Raw genomic sequence first — 18,708 nt, forward strand, 5'->3', positions numbered from 1 at the left:
TAAAAAATAAACAAAAAGTCTAAATGCACAACTCTCAATATCTGAAGCCAGCATCACAGCCTTTTCTGATCAACAATAACTTAATCTGAAAGATGATCTAGAAGTTTCTAGAGTAAAGCATGTCTTCTCAAAGACTGCAATTGATAAAAGCACAGTGTAGGACAATCGAGTAATAAAGGGCTTCTGTTCAAAGACAAACAATGAGAGAGTGGAGGTCAGACCTAGAGACGCAAATGCCACATTATTTACTTTCTGTGAGGCTTATTGCCAAAACACATTTTGCTCCCCAGATAAAGGTTCTACTGATAGAAAAAAACTGTTGTATTAATAACCACTGATCTCATGCATCACAGTACTCTCAGCAAATGCATTTGCTGTGGAGGTTACAAGGCATGGAGGCAGACAAACCCACTGGTCCTACTTCCAAAATCCTTTGGAAGTGGCAGCCACCTTTGTATTACACAGCCCTGTTTTCTCAGCAACTTTTCTCTTGACAGTTGAAAAGGCAAGGAATAGATATAAAATTAAGAAAGTCTGCCCAGACCTATTCAAACCCTTTCAAAACCATCAGCAATCCCTTCAGATTTACTCTTCACAGTTCTTCAACTCTAAGACTGCTGTACATGATAATAAAAGCCTGCATTTCAACTCACGTTTTCCAAAGTGCTTATCTTCAAGTTTTCTGTTCCTGTCTACATGAAATCTAAGTTTATTCTCCCAAGCCTATATTTAAGAAACACCCTACCTTACCCTAGGTTGGTGCTGGACATTTCTCAAGGAAGAAGGATAGGGTGAAACCAGCTTTCCATCCCACTCTACATGGAACTTGCAGAGTTTGGATAAATAGGAAAAACACAGCAGCTTCAAATGTTACGCAATTGCTCAAAAGCAGTTAAACATCACTAATCAATCCTGTGTAACACAGAAAAACATGACAAATAGGCAGCTGTCAACCATATGGTGAAATAGATGGTTCTGGTTTGACTCCAGCGAAAGCTCAGCCAGCCTCCTGCTACCAGTTATTCCCTTTCTGAATTTTTACCTTGACTTTCCAAAGTGGAGTGTCCTGGGATGATGCTATGAAGCTGCTTTATTCCTTGACCATCCACTCAATGCCCAAGGATGCTGTGCCTTTAAGATGGACCCGGGGGCCAGAGCCACGGACCTGAGGGGGCAGTTGAATGGTTCAGCCCAATGGCTCGGGGGGTCCCAGCAGGGCTCGGGCTCGGGCAGGAGTGCACCGGGAGTGCTGTGCTGTTCTTTTGGTTTCTGTTGTGTTCTGGCTAGCTGGCAAAAGGTTGTTGGTTTTTGTTGTTCTTTTTCCCTTCCCTCCTCGGTGGTCCAAGGAGCCTGCGGGTGGCCCTGGCCGGGCTCACGGGGTGGCCCCGGCTGGTCCGAGCCCGAGTGTCTGTTCCCTCTCTGGGAATTTGTTGTATTTTGAGCTTTTTTTTTACCCCTGTTCTACCCTGCTTTGTTTGGCATTAATAAATTGTTTTTTCCACTTTCACTTGCTGTGACCCACTTGTCTTATTGGTGGAGGAAAAGGGGAGGCCCTTTTCCCTTCGGAGGAGACACTCATCCCGGAGTGTTTCCTCCTGAAGTTTTGTCTCCAAAACCAAGATATGGAGCTTCAAGATGAATTCAGTATTTGATTCAGTCTCCAGATACAAACATTTTGATTGCAAAATTCTGTATTTTACAGCCATCAGCTACTGCCAAAAGAATTCAAGGCCCATTTTCATATGGCACCTTATTAACAAACAATCTCATCTCTCTTCCAATAACACCACTGATCCAAAAAACCCAAGAGATTTGTACTCTGGCTTGTGAATTCCAGCCCAACAATGCCTTAAGACCCCTAGAAGCTTTCAGAAGTAGTCAGCAGTATTCAACAACATATGGCTTAATGACCGATAACTTTCTAAATCCTAAAATCCTGCTGCCATTCTTTTCCTGACCTTGCAGATTTTCACTGCTGAACACAAAAATTTTTCCTCTTCAGTAACTGCTACCTTGTTATAACTGTGAGTTCTCCTGTCAATCTTCACACCCCTTTCCTTGCTTAAAACAGAAGTCGGTAGCAATCAACTCCCAAATCATACGCTGTTCACATTACAGCACCACAAACCCCTCTGTTTCATTAAACTCTCTATAAAACCAACAATTTCAGATATGTTTGAGTGTGGAAATACACACATCCATACAGAATAACAACCATAGGTACACAAGAAATAAACTTTGCAGGAAAATGGGCAAATGAGCAGAAGTCCAGCACCATTAGTACTTTCGATATCAAAGGAAACACAATGAAGATTAAGCAAAGGCAGAAACACACAGAGTAGCAACAGACTTTGACCAAACAGATGGACAGCATTTGGGTGGAAAAGTAGGTCTTTCTGTTGATGTGTTAAGAATCTCAAAGTCAAATACTGCAATGCACTGTTCTGTCCAGGTAGTGCTCAAGGGGAAAGATGACACCCAGGGCAGAAATCAGTTTCCTCAACACACACACATAACAGACTTTTTGATAACACTGGCTAGTGAAAACTTCCACAGAGGGTGGGCAGACAATTCCCAACCTCCCTTGTGATCAACAGCTGGGGCCAAATAATATATTTGTTAGTAACATAAAAGCACCTATTCCCTCCCTCTTTTCTCTTTGCTCAGGACAGTATTTGGTATGAAAATAATAGTTCTAGATTAAAGTATTAGTTAATTGTACTTTGTGTTTTATCTATACCATCATTACCACATATCAAGGCAGATTATAACTCTCACGTTCTCGACAGACTAATAACATACCAAGGTGCAAAATTAAAGCAGTACAGAGGAACTCACATAAACAGAGAGTAAAGGCAGAGTGAGGAGCAGTTTATGGTGCCTTTGCTGGGTCCCAGTATTAAATGCTTACATCATTTTTTTCCCGTTTTGCTAAAACTGACAAGCAGAAGGAGCGCTGCTGCACTGCAGAACATGATATAGATTCATATTTCACATAAAAATATAAAGCAAATGCTCCCAGCATCCACAACATGCTGATTATTCCTCTTTTTTTAAACAATCATCTGTGCTGTATAGCTATAAATAACATTTCAGCAGAATCACGAGTGCGCACACACATGCATAAGCTGAGTTTAAGATCATTAGTATGTAGTTTTAGAGGAATAAGTATAACTAATAAGAACAGGGAAACTCATTTGTGCTTCATCTGGCTCTGTACAGAGAAGCATTTGCCGTGAAACCCATTGAAGATTTCAGAACCTGAGTAGGAAAAACACTTGCACACACCACAAGAAAAAGCTTACTTAATCAGAATATCCCAGATCCAACGGCAGTTAATAGCATATGGAAGAGTAAAACAAACAGGTTGGGGGAAACATGCCATGACACCATACACCTCATCAACAACCTGGAACAGACAAGCAGGGGTAGTAGAACTATACAAGTAGGAGATCAGCAGAAGAAACATCTGATGGATGCATTTAGGGAAATCAGAGGAAAAGATTGTCTCTGCAAGCTCATGAGTTGGGTCCTGTCCTTTTCTAAACATGAAGCACACAGACATGACCATACCTCAAGCCTTTACAACCCAAACTAGCAAACAAAGCGTTTGTAATATGCTGCCATGGCTTCCCTGTGGCTCCTGCACCCCAAGACTAGACCTGGCCAACTGGTCCATTGCTGGCTGAGCCGACAGCCATGGACATACTGTGCCTGTCCCCAGCTGCAGACTCATTCCACCATATGACCTTATGAAGTAAAGAGCCATTTTGCAGGTCTCTGTGTGTTTTAAAAAGAGAGGGTAATAACAACTTAATGCACAACAATCCTGAACTCACAACTAAACATCAAACACAGGCAAAATCATGAAATGGTTCCTACAGACACAGGAAAGGAACCCTTGTATAACAGGATGTGCAGTTGCCTCCATTACCTGAAATTTTACTTTCACTGAGAAGCCCCTTACAAATAGATAAATTGCTTGAATTCTTCCGGTATAAAACATCTTCTGAAAGATTGTAAAAAAAGCCTTAAATCCAAGTTTCACCAATCTCACAATGTGAAAATTGGAGTAGATGGTTCAAACAGGCAAAGGATATTTTCTTTGTCATACACATTATACTTGTCAAACATTTCAGAAATTAGAACATTAGAGAATATGCACAGCATACGAAAATGAAAGCTTCATGTGTGCAAAGCAGATTGTTGTATAAGTAAGTTTTCTGAAATACAGATCTTTTATGTTAGAACTAATAATAAGGTGAAGCCATGGGATTGCACAGGAACTTTCACAAAACTTTGGCCTCATTGAATTCAAAGTCTGAATTCAAATTTTTATTTTACAACTCAAAAAAACTGGTTCTCTAAGTCTTAATAGATGCTACCATAAGAAACAAATTCCATATTGATTTAAAAAACTTGTAACACTCTTCCCATGATTTTAAAAGATTAAAATCTGTAAGTAATCTGCTAAGGAAAAAAAAACCCAAACAAACTGCTGTTCATTTTATAAGATGCAGAAACAATGACACAACTTCCTTGTATCAAAACCAGGCTTATGGAGATGATGTTATTGTTTTCATTCAGAAAGGTTATTTTATCTTCACCAGAAAAGTACTGTGAAACTACCAAATGCAAAAGGGATTATTTTGTGTCCCGCTGTGGCCTGGAGAGATCCACAAAGCATGAAAGAGACTCTTGTTAAGCACAAGCAGGCTCTGTCCTAATGGGTCACAGAAGCAGAAGCTGTGCAAATGCGGTATAATACAAGCTGAACAGACCAGTTGGGTGTTGGGGTAAGAAAAAGAAGAATGATGTCAACAGCTTTGATTATTTTTTTTCTCTGCCTGGCAATAAAATGACCCAACTGAGTGGCACCAGAAGCTCCCTACAAAAAAACCCCACCAAAAAAGCACAAACTCAACTAAACAAAAACCACAAACCCTCTTTCCTCCCCCAAAAAACCAAAACATCCCCTGGCCAGAAAAAAACCCCAGCCCCAGGAAGCACTCAAGAGGAGGTATATACCCTGAAAGGGGCCTTCCCACATTATTTGTGGGTTGTTCACTGGCAGAAGATCATGAAGAGGTCAGTCACAAAGTTCTTCTCTTAGCAACTGAAGAAACCTGTTAAAGATAAAATTAAAACAGAATTCTGAAGGTCCCCAGGAAAGTTATAATACATTTAACCAACTAGTACATGTGGAAAGGAAAACATCCTTAATGAAACTTGTTGCTGTTGTTATTTTAAAACAGAATGACAAGGAGCAAATTTAAGGATACATACACATGCCTTCATACACAAAAAGAAGGCCTGTCCTAACAGGGCTGCAAAGTACCCAGCCAACAAATTTTGACAATTAACAAAGGTTAAAGCCACTAAGTTCAACACTGAAAGAGTAGCTAGAGAAAACTGCGGTCTAGCTCAACATCAGACAACAGGATTTCAGCCTGTACTGTAACAAAGAAAAAAAAAAATTTTAAAAAAAGTTTACTTCAGAAGCTCAGTTTAATTCCTTTCAGCAGTAATTCAACTTTTTCAATGCTGCTGTAGGTCTGAGCTCTACAGAAAAGCAAGCAGTTACTTCTTTTACTCCCCCAAATCTGATCTCGCACTGGCTGAAATCACTTGTGAAACTGAATACAACCCACATACCCTTTAAACAGTGACTCCCAGGAGTACTGTACGGTTAAGCACAAAGGATTACACAGCTTCTGGCTTAGTCCAGCACACAACACATGAAATTTAGAAAGCACAGCTTCCTGAACTTGTATCTTATATTCTGTGTTCATCTTTTTTCTTCCCCCGTAGAGAAGAATGCCCAGCCTACAATGATGTGTGTCACCCCTTAAGCAAAGTGCCTTAGGGAACAGCACTGGAGCACAGAGAAGCTTTGAGAAAGGTCTCAGGCAAGAGACAACAGCGGCTTTAGGGGTTCTTCCACTCCATCACACACAGTAGGGAACAGGAAAGCAACTGGGTCTCAGGATGATAACATTTATGTAAGCATTTGGTTTCTGGCTTCTAATTATGGGTGTAATTCTTTAAGAGTGTGGCTGCGCCATGTAGCACCCCTGGGGGCAGGGGTACAGTCCCATCCTGCCCTCTTGGGGAGATATTAAGAGTGTTCAAAGATGAAAGCTCCAGGGATTGTGTGGTTTGGCTGCTCTTCAATAGCACAAAATTTCCAGTAAGATATTTGGGACCACTCAGTGACTGACAGGCTGGGAAGGCAAGACATAGTTGGTAACAGGAAACTTGCACACAAGCCTATTTCCATTTTGTCTTCCCAAGATTTTTTTTTAATTTTCTCTTTTTACAAAAGTAACATTTCTGTTGTTATTGAAATAAAATTTGGCTTTTTGATGTTCAAATCCTTTCAGTCTTTTGGGAACTCACCACAGCAGAGGGGTTAGGCACCTCAAAAACTGCGGAGGTCTCCATATCCTGCCATGGCAATCCAAGATGATCTCTAAGGCTTGCTTCTTCCTACAGGCTCCAGTACAGGTTACACAGTCAACACTCCCCACACCAGGATCCCCTAGAGCTGGTCACAGGACAGAATTTTCACCTTCCAGTTGCACAGCAGTCACATGTTGCCCACACCTTCTCTTGCCAAATCCTGTTAGTGCAAGACCAGCTGATATTGCTCCAGGCTGGCGTCTACAAGCATTGTAACGCTGTACAATAGAGCTTGTTTCCCCCAGAATTCCCTAGACAATATGCTGGCAACACAAGAAGCTGCTGAAGAGATGCAACTGTTGTGTTAGCAACTTGGTGCAGAAAAAATTTCAGATCCAGAACATCAGCAAGGCAATAAAAGGACAAAATCAAACACTGTTGTGTTTAAAAGTCCTCTCCCCTCAGAATAACCAGGCTTCAAGAACAATCACCTGACATCTGAGAAACAACATCTGTAACAGCTATCCTTATCAAGAAGGGTTACCCACATCACAATGGTATTTTCAGTCATGTCATTACACCATGATATATGCTTTTTTGAGAAACCATTTACAAAATTTTCCTTCAATACTAGATGAAAGCGTTCAGACACACTGTTACTATAATTATTATCCATTGCTTAACCAGCATTACAGCAAGTCACACTTCCTTATACACACACCTGTAAGGGAAACAGGAAAAAATAAGAATATTTCATCCAGATTAAGAGTCTATGCATCCTTCCTCTGTGATTAAGAAAATAAAATAAATCACGCACATGTGTGCATGCACACATGCAAGTAAGTGGATGATCTGAAAAAATCTTACATTTCTCGTCAGTCAGAACTGAAGTCACTCCATTTGAAGTTAAACTCCAAGCTTGAGACAAAAAGTACAGTATTAGATGCATTTTCTTTGCTAGACTAAAAAGAAATTCTTCCAGCTTTTTAGCATTCTCATTTTTTCCCAGTACACCTAAGTTCTCCAATTTCAATATACTCTGGTGACCCAGGTAGTCAACAATTTAGGACAGCAATACCCTCTTGTGAAATCAAGTACATGAGATGCTTCAGAAAAAGTTTGTATAAATATGTATGGCATTACACATCAATTAAAAAGACTATTAATATGATTACATCAGAGCCTGAATAGACACAACTGGAAAATGGATGAAATGACATGGCTGTGATATAGGATTCTTTATAATCTGGTATCACATCTTACATCTGTGTCAACTTCCAGGAGAAGCATCAACTGAATAACATCAGTTGGAACATGGTAGAGTTAAAAAACTGTCATACTGAAAAAACATCTGCCAAGTGCATTTGTTTCAGCTCTCTTAAGTTTGCTTTTTGATTATGTTTATAGCTATTCAGAGGGGGAGTATGAGCAAAATTTTCTAACACATCACTTCGACTATATCCAACTATTCCCCCTTCCCATGGTACATCAGTCTCCCTGCACTCCCTTCTAAGGGCCCCCGAGTCTAGCATAATATTGACTTTCACATTTCTATGTGCATTATTAAATCCTGCCCCAAAAGTTGATGGTGCCAGTCTTCAACCAGCCATTAGTTACATTATAAAGCAAGTGCTTCTGTTTTCTCTCCCTCAGAGAAGATGGAAACATACCAAAAATATCTACAAAACTATCTGGTTATCCTCCAAATCACTCCTTTCCTGCCAAGCATGGAGAAGCACAGCAGCAATGCAGCAGGTGTGCCAAAACCATTGTTCATCCTGACAGCCACCACAGTCTGCTTCCTTCACTCCTCAGCCTGTTTGTCATGTTTCCCAGGCCTTAAACAGAGAACTCTTTAACCTGGAATCATCCTGTTTGGGTTTTTAAGACACCTAAAACTCTGAGACCACTGTCATAACCTACAGACATAACTACATTATAAATTAACAACTTCAGAAAAACAAACTCCTGCATGTCCATTGCAACACTTCTCCCTCAAAAAAACCCAAGAGGTTTCCGAACTGTCAGTTACAATAACAGTAATAAAAAAGCCTACGGCTTCTCTAACTCCCACGAAATACAGTGTTCTAGAAAGAGGATGTACCATCTCAGACAGACAACCTACCTCTGAGAGGAACCTTATGAAATAACCAAATGAAGCCAAGATCTTAGGGCCACCAGAGTAGTATGAAGAAGGCACTTCTTCCTCCACACCAGCGCTCTGGGGCAGGCAGTTCACACTTAGGCTCACAGAAGCAAAGTCGGCTCACAAAATTAGCACTTTTGGAGGGATGACAAGAGGGGAGGAGTGGGCTTGCTTTATTTCCTACTAGGTTAGTGACCTGAATCAGCTTATCAAGAAGTTATAGTTAGGGCAAGGAGAGCGGGACTTCATCTTCCAGGTATGGATCAGATGAATCCTGCCTCTGAAGACTATAATCAATGTCTTTGTAATTCTGGTCTGTTTTATGCTGCCTAAGAAGTTATTCCTTCAAAAAAATTTGGAATGCCTTAGAACTGGCAGAATGCTTATTATACTGAACGACAAGTACTGGAACTGATATATAGATTATTTCCCCCTCCTTCACCCTCTCTGATGACCAAGTCTAGAACTGGACTTACCATTTTATGGAATTAAAACTTCTGCTTAGTGTCACCAAATACATCAAAATAATATAAGGGTTTTGGTTTCTTTTTCTTTCAAATCTAGAAATTTAAACAAATATGTACTTTTAGCTAAGCTGAACCAGTGAGAAGTATGAAACAGTAGTGACAGACTTCAAACAATCACAAAATTATTACTAATTTTGGAAACAAGACATTGATAGAAAGCAGGGCACCAGGAAACCAACTAAAGCAAGTTGACTTTTATAAATCAGCACATTAAAATAACAGAAAAGTTCTGCATAGGTTTAGTACCTCATTTAATTATCAACTTTCTTACACAGAATTCAACAAGTAGAGGGAAGGAAAAACACAACTAACTTATCAAAAAAGCAGTCTGGAGTGCTTCTGACTAGGTAATTCTTACACTGTAAAGTAAGTAGGATGGGAAATGAACTGCCAACATCCCTTTCAGCTGTAACAATTGATATGATGAGAAGAGATTCTGACTGGCTTTATCTTCAAATTTATCACGGATACTACCAGATACAAAAAGTTATGGTATGGTGGACCAGAGGCAGCTTATGGCTTAGAGAGTGCCTTTCACAGAGGTAGAACATCATAAATAAAATGTAAACATATGAAACACCATTAGTCAGCAGGACTGGAACACTGAAAATGATGATAAACATATGAATAATGAACTGAAGCAATACTCTTTCTTTGTATCTTACAAACAAAAGCCAGAAAACGTTGAAAAGCATTATTTTCTATCTTTCAGTATCACATGTTGGAGAGAACTCCTATGACAATTTGAATTCAATCAAAAAAGTTACATCACAGTGGTGGTGATGCTGAATTAAAAATCAGAAAGACCTACCTTCAGAAACTACTTTCTATTTATTGTGTGAACTTCACACTGGTATCACAACAGAAGCTGGAGATCAGAGCAAGTTGGGAAAATTGAGGACTCACTGCGAGATTAACTGCTCTGAGTAATACTTGCACAGAAAAATTATTTAAGGGAGGAGGAAAGAGCTAGAATAGCATGGGAGGGGATAACCTGCTGTTTCATACAATAGGAAGCTGTTAAAACAAAAAAAACAAGGGCCTCCCTAAGCACAGGAAAGTCTCATTTGAAAAGCATTGCCCCCACTGCCACCTACCAGGCAGGCAGCTCTGACAACAAAGATAAGGCCAGAAGCCCGGCCCTGCTTACCGACAACTCCCCTCGGACACAGGGCCAGGCAAGAAGGAGGAAAAGTTTTCCAAACCCTTTTATAAAAGACCAGCCTGGGGGCAGAGAAGTGGGAGACAGGGCTGCAAGGACTTCATTTTACAGCAGCAGCCTGCCTGTGCAAGGCAGGGCTCCCCTCAGTGTGACAAGTGAACTGGAGAGGTTCCTGCAGACTCTGCAGTTAAACATCAAGGATTGTTTTCTCGTAGGACAAATTGACAACCAGGAGCAACATGTCACCATTTAACAGAAAAAAATGGAAAGGACTCAAAAGATGGCTTCAGTTTTGGTCCCTCAGCTTACAGCCCTGCAGTTGCAATGCAAACTTAAAAGCAGTTTTTCAAAGAACAATTACTGCAGGACAATTCCTGGAACCATCCCCTGTGGTTCAAAGCCAGCGATACAGATCACGGAAAAAAGAAGTTTGTTCAGAAAAATGGCTTCCTACCCCCAAAACCTCCCATAAGCTCAGCAGTAGCATTACTACATGATTATTCCCAGACACTCTTACAGTACAGCTCCAGGACACGGGTGCCATCTGCATTCAGCATCAATTTGTTCTTCTAACATGGTCATGTTTAGAGCAGAGACAGGGAGACTTACTGTATATCCAAGACCAAAATAGCTTCAAAGAAAATTTTGGTTATGTTACAAAATAAAAAACCCCAAACCAATGCACACCATTGTCTTGCTGCCCCAGCACAATATAACTCTAACAGAATCAGATTGAAATATAATAATGCTTTGGAGCATACAAGGAGTTGAAGATACTATCCCCACCGGGACCATTTACCTAATAGAAACAAACAATGCAAAAAGGAAGCATTTGGAATACAATTAAACTGGTTTGCCTTAAGAACAATTTAGTCTTGCAGGATAGAAGGGGCTAAGCCAAGTTTTAACTATGTCTTTCCATAATGATAGACTTTTGGAGAGACAAAAATAGAAGAACAAGAAAGGAAAAAATACAGCAAAGGCACAATACTCTAAGCAGTTTTACCTCGTGATGCTTCTACACAGCTTTTTAAAAAAGATTTAGTGTGTGCAAATTTCAAATAAAGTAATTTTCTAAAGTGCACTGACAGTGCCATAATTGTGAACAAAAAACAGTCCAATGTTCAGTAATCATGCTGGGCTCAAAACCTCCTCCACAGCTGTGTGTGGTTAAAACAGCATGTTAACTCCGTAGCACTCCTTCCTCAAACAGCTTGTATCAAGGAAGCAAATCACTTAAAAACACAATTTGCAACACCAACACAGACGTTTTCCAGGCAAAAGCAATATGTCAATCCTCATTTTTAGCATACAGAAAAAGTAACCAAGCCTTCCAGGTGTCTCACACTACTACTTGGATCTGCATGTTTACTCTCAAATACCTGTAAAATTTTACCAAGAGTTAGCAAGTCCATTTGTTCAAGTGGCATTATTTCCACAGCTCAATGACTCAAGGTTGGTATGTACCCTTGCAGAGAAAACACCGGTCTCTGTACTCCTTTAGTCCTCCTCCTTCCAAAGGACAAAGCATTTGCCTTTCCTCATCAGACACAAAATCCACAAACATCTCCCATGACTCCACTGACTTCCTTGCTGAGGTGATGCTGACCAATGCTCACAAAAGGGCAGGAGTATCTAAATCAGTAACATCAAGACTTTTGTAGTACTGATTTTTACAAATTCCAATTTGCTTCAGCCTCAGTTTCCATAATTTTAGAACTCTTTGTCAGCTTTTTGATAAAATGCTTCAGGTGACCACACACACTTGAGTAACTACTAGAAAAATGGATCAAATTGTGGACATTTTCAAACACCTGCTTTCACATCATTTTGCACAGTCCCTCAGCACATGGATAGCGGAGACTATCAGTTACCTGCCTAAACAATAACCAGTTCTTCAACACTTCAGTGCATGAAGAAAGCATGAAAATTATTTCTAAATGCTCTCTTGAAAGCAAGATCAGTTCTGCTTCCATCACACCTAAAATTAAAACTTTTTAGAATCATACAGCAGCAGAGGACAAGTAAGTGTTTTTACTACTAAAGCAAATCCCTCTGCATTAGACAGAAAATTAGAGCTCACTCTGCGCTGATGAGGGTCAGACGGTTCAAACAGCAAGCAGGGCTCCATGCCTTGAACAGAAGCAGGGGGACAGGTCCCCAGCTGAAGAACAACAGCACTGCTGCACTCACAAAAGAGAGCTTTGCCAAACATACCAGCTAAGAATCTGACTCACTGCCACTAAACTAAGAAAGAATTCAGAGCAATTACCACATTTCTGCACAGAACAGGAAGGGGGGGGGGGGGGGGAAGCATTTCAACTCTTCTAACATCTCATCTAAATTAGGACAGCACAGCAACCCTCAAACTGTTCTGGTCAAGTACTGCAGCCCCTAGGGCAACTGGGACAGCAATGCTAGCAATTATACAGCCATCCACATAGCTACCTCAGACAGAAATGAGGCAGGAAAACCAGGCAAATGAAAGCAAGAGACAAGCCCAAAATCTCTCTCTCTCTCTGCCTTCCTTGCTTTTCTGCTTTGGTTCAAACATCAGCAATTTGAAGCAAATGTATTTGCAAATAACCCCATCTATTAGAAGCATGCATGCCTACAGCATACCTTCATGGCTGTCAAGATAAAGAGATATTGTCAAGCAAAATGACAGAAGCATAAGTCAAAAAAAAATGAAGAAACAAAGTATAGATGACAGAGCTGAAACAACCATTCTCTTAAGATTGAAAACAGTTCTTTTCCCAATGTCTGCAGAGTCATATGATTTTGGCTTCCTTCTGCTGTTGCAGATCTTTTAGCTTCCTACCTAGCAAAGGCTATGCTAGCCCTTCCTTTCACCTTCGTGTAATTTTCCACCACAGCACTCCCACTCACGGAGCTGTAAATGTCAGCACACTTAGCACAGTTTAAATACTGTAAGCTTGTCTACATGGAGAAGTTCGTCAGGAATAAATGCTACATGGTAAAGATGGAGTTTCTGGACTGCCAACAAAGAAGCTGGTTGCAGAAAGTTCCTGCTTGCCTTTCACAGATCAGTTCTTACTGTTCTCATCTGATGCTCTGTTCTGCAGGTGGCAGCCAGTGTAGGACCACATTACAAACTGCCTCATAAAAATAATCTGGGTTAAAAATAACCAGAAAATAAAAGTATGAATTTATAATTTCAGTTATTCGAATACAGAGCAGTCCTGCAATAAGCACTTGTAACTAGCGTAACACAGACCAGCAAGCTACAGTGGGGTACAGGAGCAGAGAAACAGTAGTTACAGCAGCTTCTTTATGAGCTTTGCCAACAAAGTCAAGACACCATGTAGATGTACTAGTAGATGCACTCATTTCTAGCACAGGTAACTTACAACATGTTTTATGATACAGCTGTGCCAATCTGACAGCTGCTACCAGGGTGGATCTGTTCACCATCATGTGCCCCTTCCGCTCCCCTTATGCTAACACAGGTAAGTTTGCAAAATGACGCATAATAGGGTGGCAAGTTGGCAAAAAACAACTCTACCAATGGAAATTTTATTTTTTCATTAACTTTCTCACTCAAATGCAGAAAAGCAGGCCTGGTCACTTCTTGACAGTGGCCTGAAGTTAGATCCTCTCACGCAGATAACAAAGCTGCCCCTCCATCTGCAGTCAGATGGCTCTGCAGCAATCAGGAACACAGACCAAAAGTGCAGTTTCATTTAACTGAGGAAAACAGCAGACTGTGTCAGTCTGTTTACTTTCCCTAGCCTCATGCTTCCACTGCTTCCAAGCACTGCACTGAGCTGTGAGCCACTTGCAGGAGCCACTTCAGCCAAGAGCTGAACAAGGAGAGAGCAAGAGCACCCAGTCAAGACCCAGCCAACTGCCCTGTCCTGTCCTTAAGCAGCCACAGATAAACTGCACTCCAACAAAGATGAGTTCAAAACAACTGATGCAAATTAAACCTCCTGGTTAATCTTTTCTAGCTTCTTTCTCTTAAGTAAGTACATTCTTCTAGAACACTAGTTTTTAACTTGGAGAATGCATCCCCTGGACTTTTAAGAAGTCTGAAAACAGGTGTTTGCCCTCTTCATTGAAAACCTTTGAGGTCAAAAAGTTAATTCTGTGGAGAGAAAGCAGTGACCATCAATAACTTCTTTTTTAGGGTCTGAGGAGGGTGAAGAAGATGGGTTAAGAAAGAGAAGCTCCCACATCAGCAGTGCAATTTTCAAGAGGATAGAAAAAAAGACAATTAAAAAAAAAATCTAGTAACAGTCTAACAAACTTTAGAGCAACGTGTTCAAACATGCTGGGCAAATACATATGCTGTACTCAGCTGACCTTTTCCACATGGCAAGACAACTGTTTAAATAAAGTCTGGGGAGTAGGGAGGCACAGTGAAATCTTGATTTTCCTTCATCAACATAGTCTTAGAATCAAATGGACCCATATAAAAAAAACTAATAAAAATCCATTCTGTTTTCTCTTACCGTCCAGGTTACTTTTTTATTAAAGCAGGCAATCCAGAGCTATTCAAGTAGCTTGTAAATTACAAGATGAGCAAAAATCTTTTTTTGCCTTTTCTCATATAAAAGAATAACCAAACCAAGCATAGTGCTGTTTTGGTAGCTACCAAAAGAGAATCAGAAACACATTTCAAGACTACTCAGACATTGACTAACATGAGGTCAGAGTTTTTACGCCTCCACTTTCCTTCAGCCTCCCAATGCTCATTCTCATCCTTGTGCAACCCTTCAACATGGCAACACAACAACCTGGTCAGGGTAAACAGCCGCCAGGTGGAAAGACAGGCCAGGGTAGTTTCAAGTCAGATCTGTTCCTCAGTATTCCCTCCATAGCCCCCACAAGCATTTTTTGTGTGGAGTGACTTAGGGTGCTAGTACTGGTTAAATTAGTTTAGACTACATCTGTTTGAACAAAATCTAAAACAAGCTTTTTAAAAACAAGCTTAGGAGCGACGAAGTGGAAAGCATTCCTTCATAGGTAAAGTCCAGTCCTCACTATCAAGAGTACTATTGTCGTAATTCCATTCCAAACCTTACATTTGACAAACAAATCTGGCTCATTTATAACTTTAAGAGTAAGAAGTTGGTATGTACACTCAATATTTTCCACTTAATTGATAAAAGCTGTCTTAGTTCTTATGTACATGTGCTATGAGGCAGCATGCTCCTCATTGAAACCAGTCTTTCTTTTGGCAGATGATACAAAAAACCAAAAAAAAAAATACTGTGAGAAAAAACAAAGTGTTAATAAGCACATTACTATGAACATATCCTGCTAGCAATTTGACTTTCTACATCTAGGAACTCTAAAGAGTGATTCAAACTAGTTTTACCTGTAGCACTGGGAAGTCTGGGAGACTACAAAAGCCAGGGTTTAAAAGTTACCAAAGACAAGCAAGAATGAAAATACCACAGATGTAACACCACAAATAACTGCACTTCTTGTTTCTACTCCCTCCTAAAGCCACCACAAAAACAAGAAAAGCAATTATATTGCATATTTACTCCCAGTGACTGCCAAACACAGTGCACTGCATTTAATCCATCCTGCTTTTTGTAACTTCCACCTCAGTAAGTGGACCAAAGCCAAAAGAATGTTTTATAAATATCCTATCATAAAGAGATGGCAAAAGGTCTTCTTGACTACAAGACACCAGGTTATAGATGCCTGTTAATCAAACAAAGCACTAAACTAAATTTCTTGGTCAAAGCATGAGCACATTCTTTGAATGACTGTGATGCCATGCTGGGTCCAAAGCCAAAGACAAGTCTCCCATCATCTCTGCAGATGGGAAAGACACAAACACACACACACAGAGTTTCATGCCTTAAGAGGTATGGTACAAAATCACTTTCCTGTAGAAAAAGGAATTTCCTGTGGTTTAAATATGCTCTCAGGATATTTGGAAATTAATTTATAGTTCAACTAAGTTAGGAATCAAAAAACAACTTTTCCTACATAAAGCACACATATGGCACAGAACCAGCATAACTGGAGTGATAAATCTGTATCCACTCTTCCTACAGTCATCAAGAACTTACATAATTTTGTGACCCTAAATTATAGCACACAACCTGTAAACCTTGAATCTTAGCAATTCTGTGGTCCTTGACAAAAGGCTTGCAAGAAGCCTTGAGAAAGAAAATTATGCAAGTTTGTTTCACCTGCCTGCATCAAATAAAACCAATGCTTTTCAGCCTCTTATCTGATATAAAAAAGGAGAGGACAGGTTGAAGGTGTAAGATTCACTTTGGAAACTAACTTGCATCATTGTGAAACCCAAATGAAAGTAAGCTTGGCTGCATTACTTTACTTTTGTATCACTTAATTTAACAGAAAAAACAAGATCACAAAGCCATAGACAAAGTAATGAGACTCCTGAAATTTTCCCTTACACAGCTTCACATCCTGCATTAATTATTTTCTGTTCTGTCTTATTTTTGTCCTATGACTGCACCTTGGCAGACTGACATGCAGCCAGGATGCACATATAGCATAGAACTCCCAAGAGCATTTAAATTCATGCCACAATACCAAAGAGCTGAAAACAAAAGTCAGTGCCACACATGATTCTGGGAATCATCCCAATCACTATGGGGGAATCAGTTATTTTAAAACAAATTTTTATTTGCAATTCATAAAACTAAGTCCTCTATGAAAATCTGCCATTAGAAAGGAGGAGTAACAGCAATTCTTAAGTCAGCTTTCTCTTCACCTTGAAAAATTTCCTAATAATTTCATTAGAACAGCCATTATTTCTCAAAACTTCACACACCTACAAAAGCTGTTGGAGATGCTTACAATTCAGTGACTTTTTCAACAGTATACACAATCACATGTTATGATGGGTATTTTTTATTTCACAGCCATGGCAATTAAACTGGCTTAAGATGCTAAAATATGAACAAGGAGGGTAAGAAATAGCTGATGACTCCCAGAGGAAACAGTAAGCCACTTGCCAAAAATTTATGGAAAGTCACATCTGTCACAGTAATAGGTGCTGTAATGAAAAAATATACTTAAAAGTTAAAGGGATTTTCAGGTAGAAAAGTAATTTACCAGATTTTACCCTGTGGACTAATCCTACTATGCCCTGGATTACCAATCTGCTCACCTTAGCCTGGTGTCCTAATGCTGGAACATCCCATTGGACTACAAACCTGCTTCTGACAGAACACCCATGCTCTCTGCATAAATATGGGAGTAAAAAAATGGAAAAGGAGTAGTAACTAAACACTAGCATAATGTGACATGCACTCTGTTTCTCTCCCTGAGGCATGAGGCACACACAAAGAACAAGTACACATTAGTACACCTGAAGACTCCATTGGTCTTAAAGCATGCTAGATTAACATGCTTCATCCCATTAAAAAGCCCACTGCTAATATGTCAACTGGGATGATGCATTTTCCAGGACAAAGGCCATTGGGGCTGATCTATCTATGCAGGATGCCCACTACAAAGAGCAATATAGAATACCAAGCAGTATATGAACATCAGCAGCTAAATTTAGAAAGCAAGACCATCATCTACTGCATACTGATTAGACTGAAATGCTATCAAGGCAATAGAAAAAAAGAAACCTGCAGAATAATGGATTCAGACATATGCATTCAAACCCAAAATAGGACATCTCTTAACATATACATACATACAAGTTGTTTTTTTTTTAATTTAAACAAAGACTTACTCCAGAACCCTGCTCTGCAGATTAGAACAGACTAAATCTACTTTGGAATCTAAAGCAAAAAGTTAGATGTGGTAGAGATGGGCATTTCCAAATCAGGGCTTCAAAGGGAAGTCTTAGCCTACATTTTTAGCATAAGAATGCCAAAGTGACTTTTCTCTAGTCTGAAGAATCAAAGCTGCTAAAGCCATGTTTTACTTGGTCACATCCTTCTGCTACCCAGAAAATTAGAGGCCCTCCCACCAACCTTATCTTCACATGATTCCCCTGAGCAGGGAATTTTTTCATTATTTCTGCCAATTTTGACTTACTCGGTGAAAAGTGAACATATTAGCCAGAAATTAGAACCGCAAATACAGAAGTCTATTTATCATGAAGATTAAATGACTGTTCAAAGAAAGGTTTCAATGTCTCCCCTCACCCTAAAAAGAAAAAAAAATCCCAACCAACCAACAAAAAATACGAAACCAAAAGCCCCAACCAAAGCCACAAGCAACCCTCTGCCTTTCTTCATCAGAACCATCAAACACAATTTCTGTGCATAAAAATCTTTAGGCAGGGTAAATTCCACATGGGCTTACACATTCCCACCTAACTGGCAAAATGTGTAGTCTCTTTTCCATACATGTGGCATATAATCTTCCATTGGCAAGAGAGGAAGAGCAACTCTAAGACATCTGATATCCCCTCTCTACTCCAAACCTAAGCGTTTGGAATTGCCTTATTTACCCAAGTACGAAGAGTTAAATTTCGCGGAGCACTTTCTATCAAG

The 18,708-nt window shown here is 39.9% G+C and overlaps 1 protein-coding gene across 6 annotated transcripts in view; it reads right to left on the reverse strand.

Moving 5' to 3' along the window:
* Positions 1-18,708, reverse strand: part of USP54 (ubiquitin specific peptidase 54) — a 97,832-nt gene that overhangs the window by 54,914 nt on the left and 24,210 nt on the right. Inside the window, exon 1 of one of the 6 annotated variants that reach the window (XM_010412178.4) lies at positions 9,887-9,994. The exons of 4 other annotated variants lie outside the window; for them this stretch is intronic. The gene's annotated coding sequence lies outside the window, so the exon portion shown is untranslated. Of the gene's footprint in view, positions 1-5,028; positions 5,051-9,886; positions 9,995-18,708 lie in introns of those variants that run through there. One more of the 6 variants, XM_010412186.4, reaches the window with a different exon arrangement.

This window comes from Corvus cornix, chromosome 6 (assembly GCF_000738735.6).
Source record: "Corvus cornix cornix isolate S_Up_H32 chromosome 6, ASM73873v5, whole genome shotgun sequence".
Taxonomy (NCBI): domain Eukaryota; kingdom Metazoa; phylum Chordata; class Aves; order Passeriformes; family Corvidae; genus Corvus; species Corvus cornix.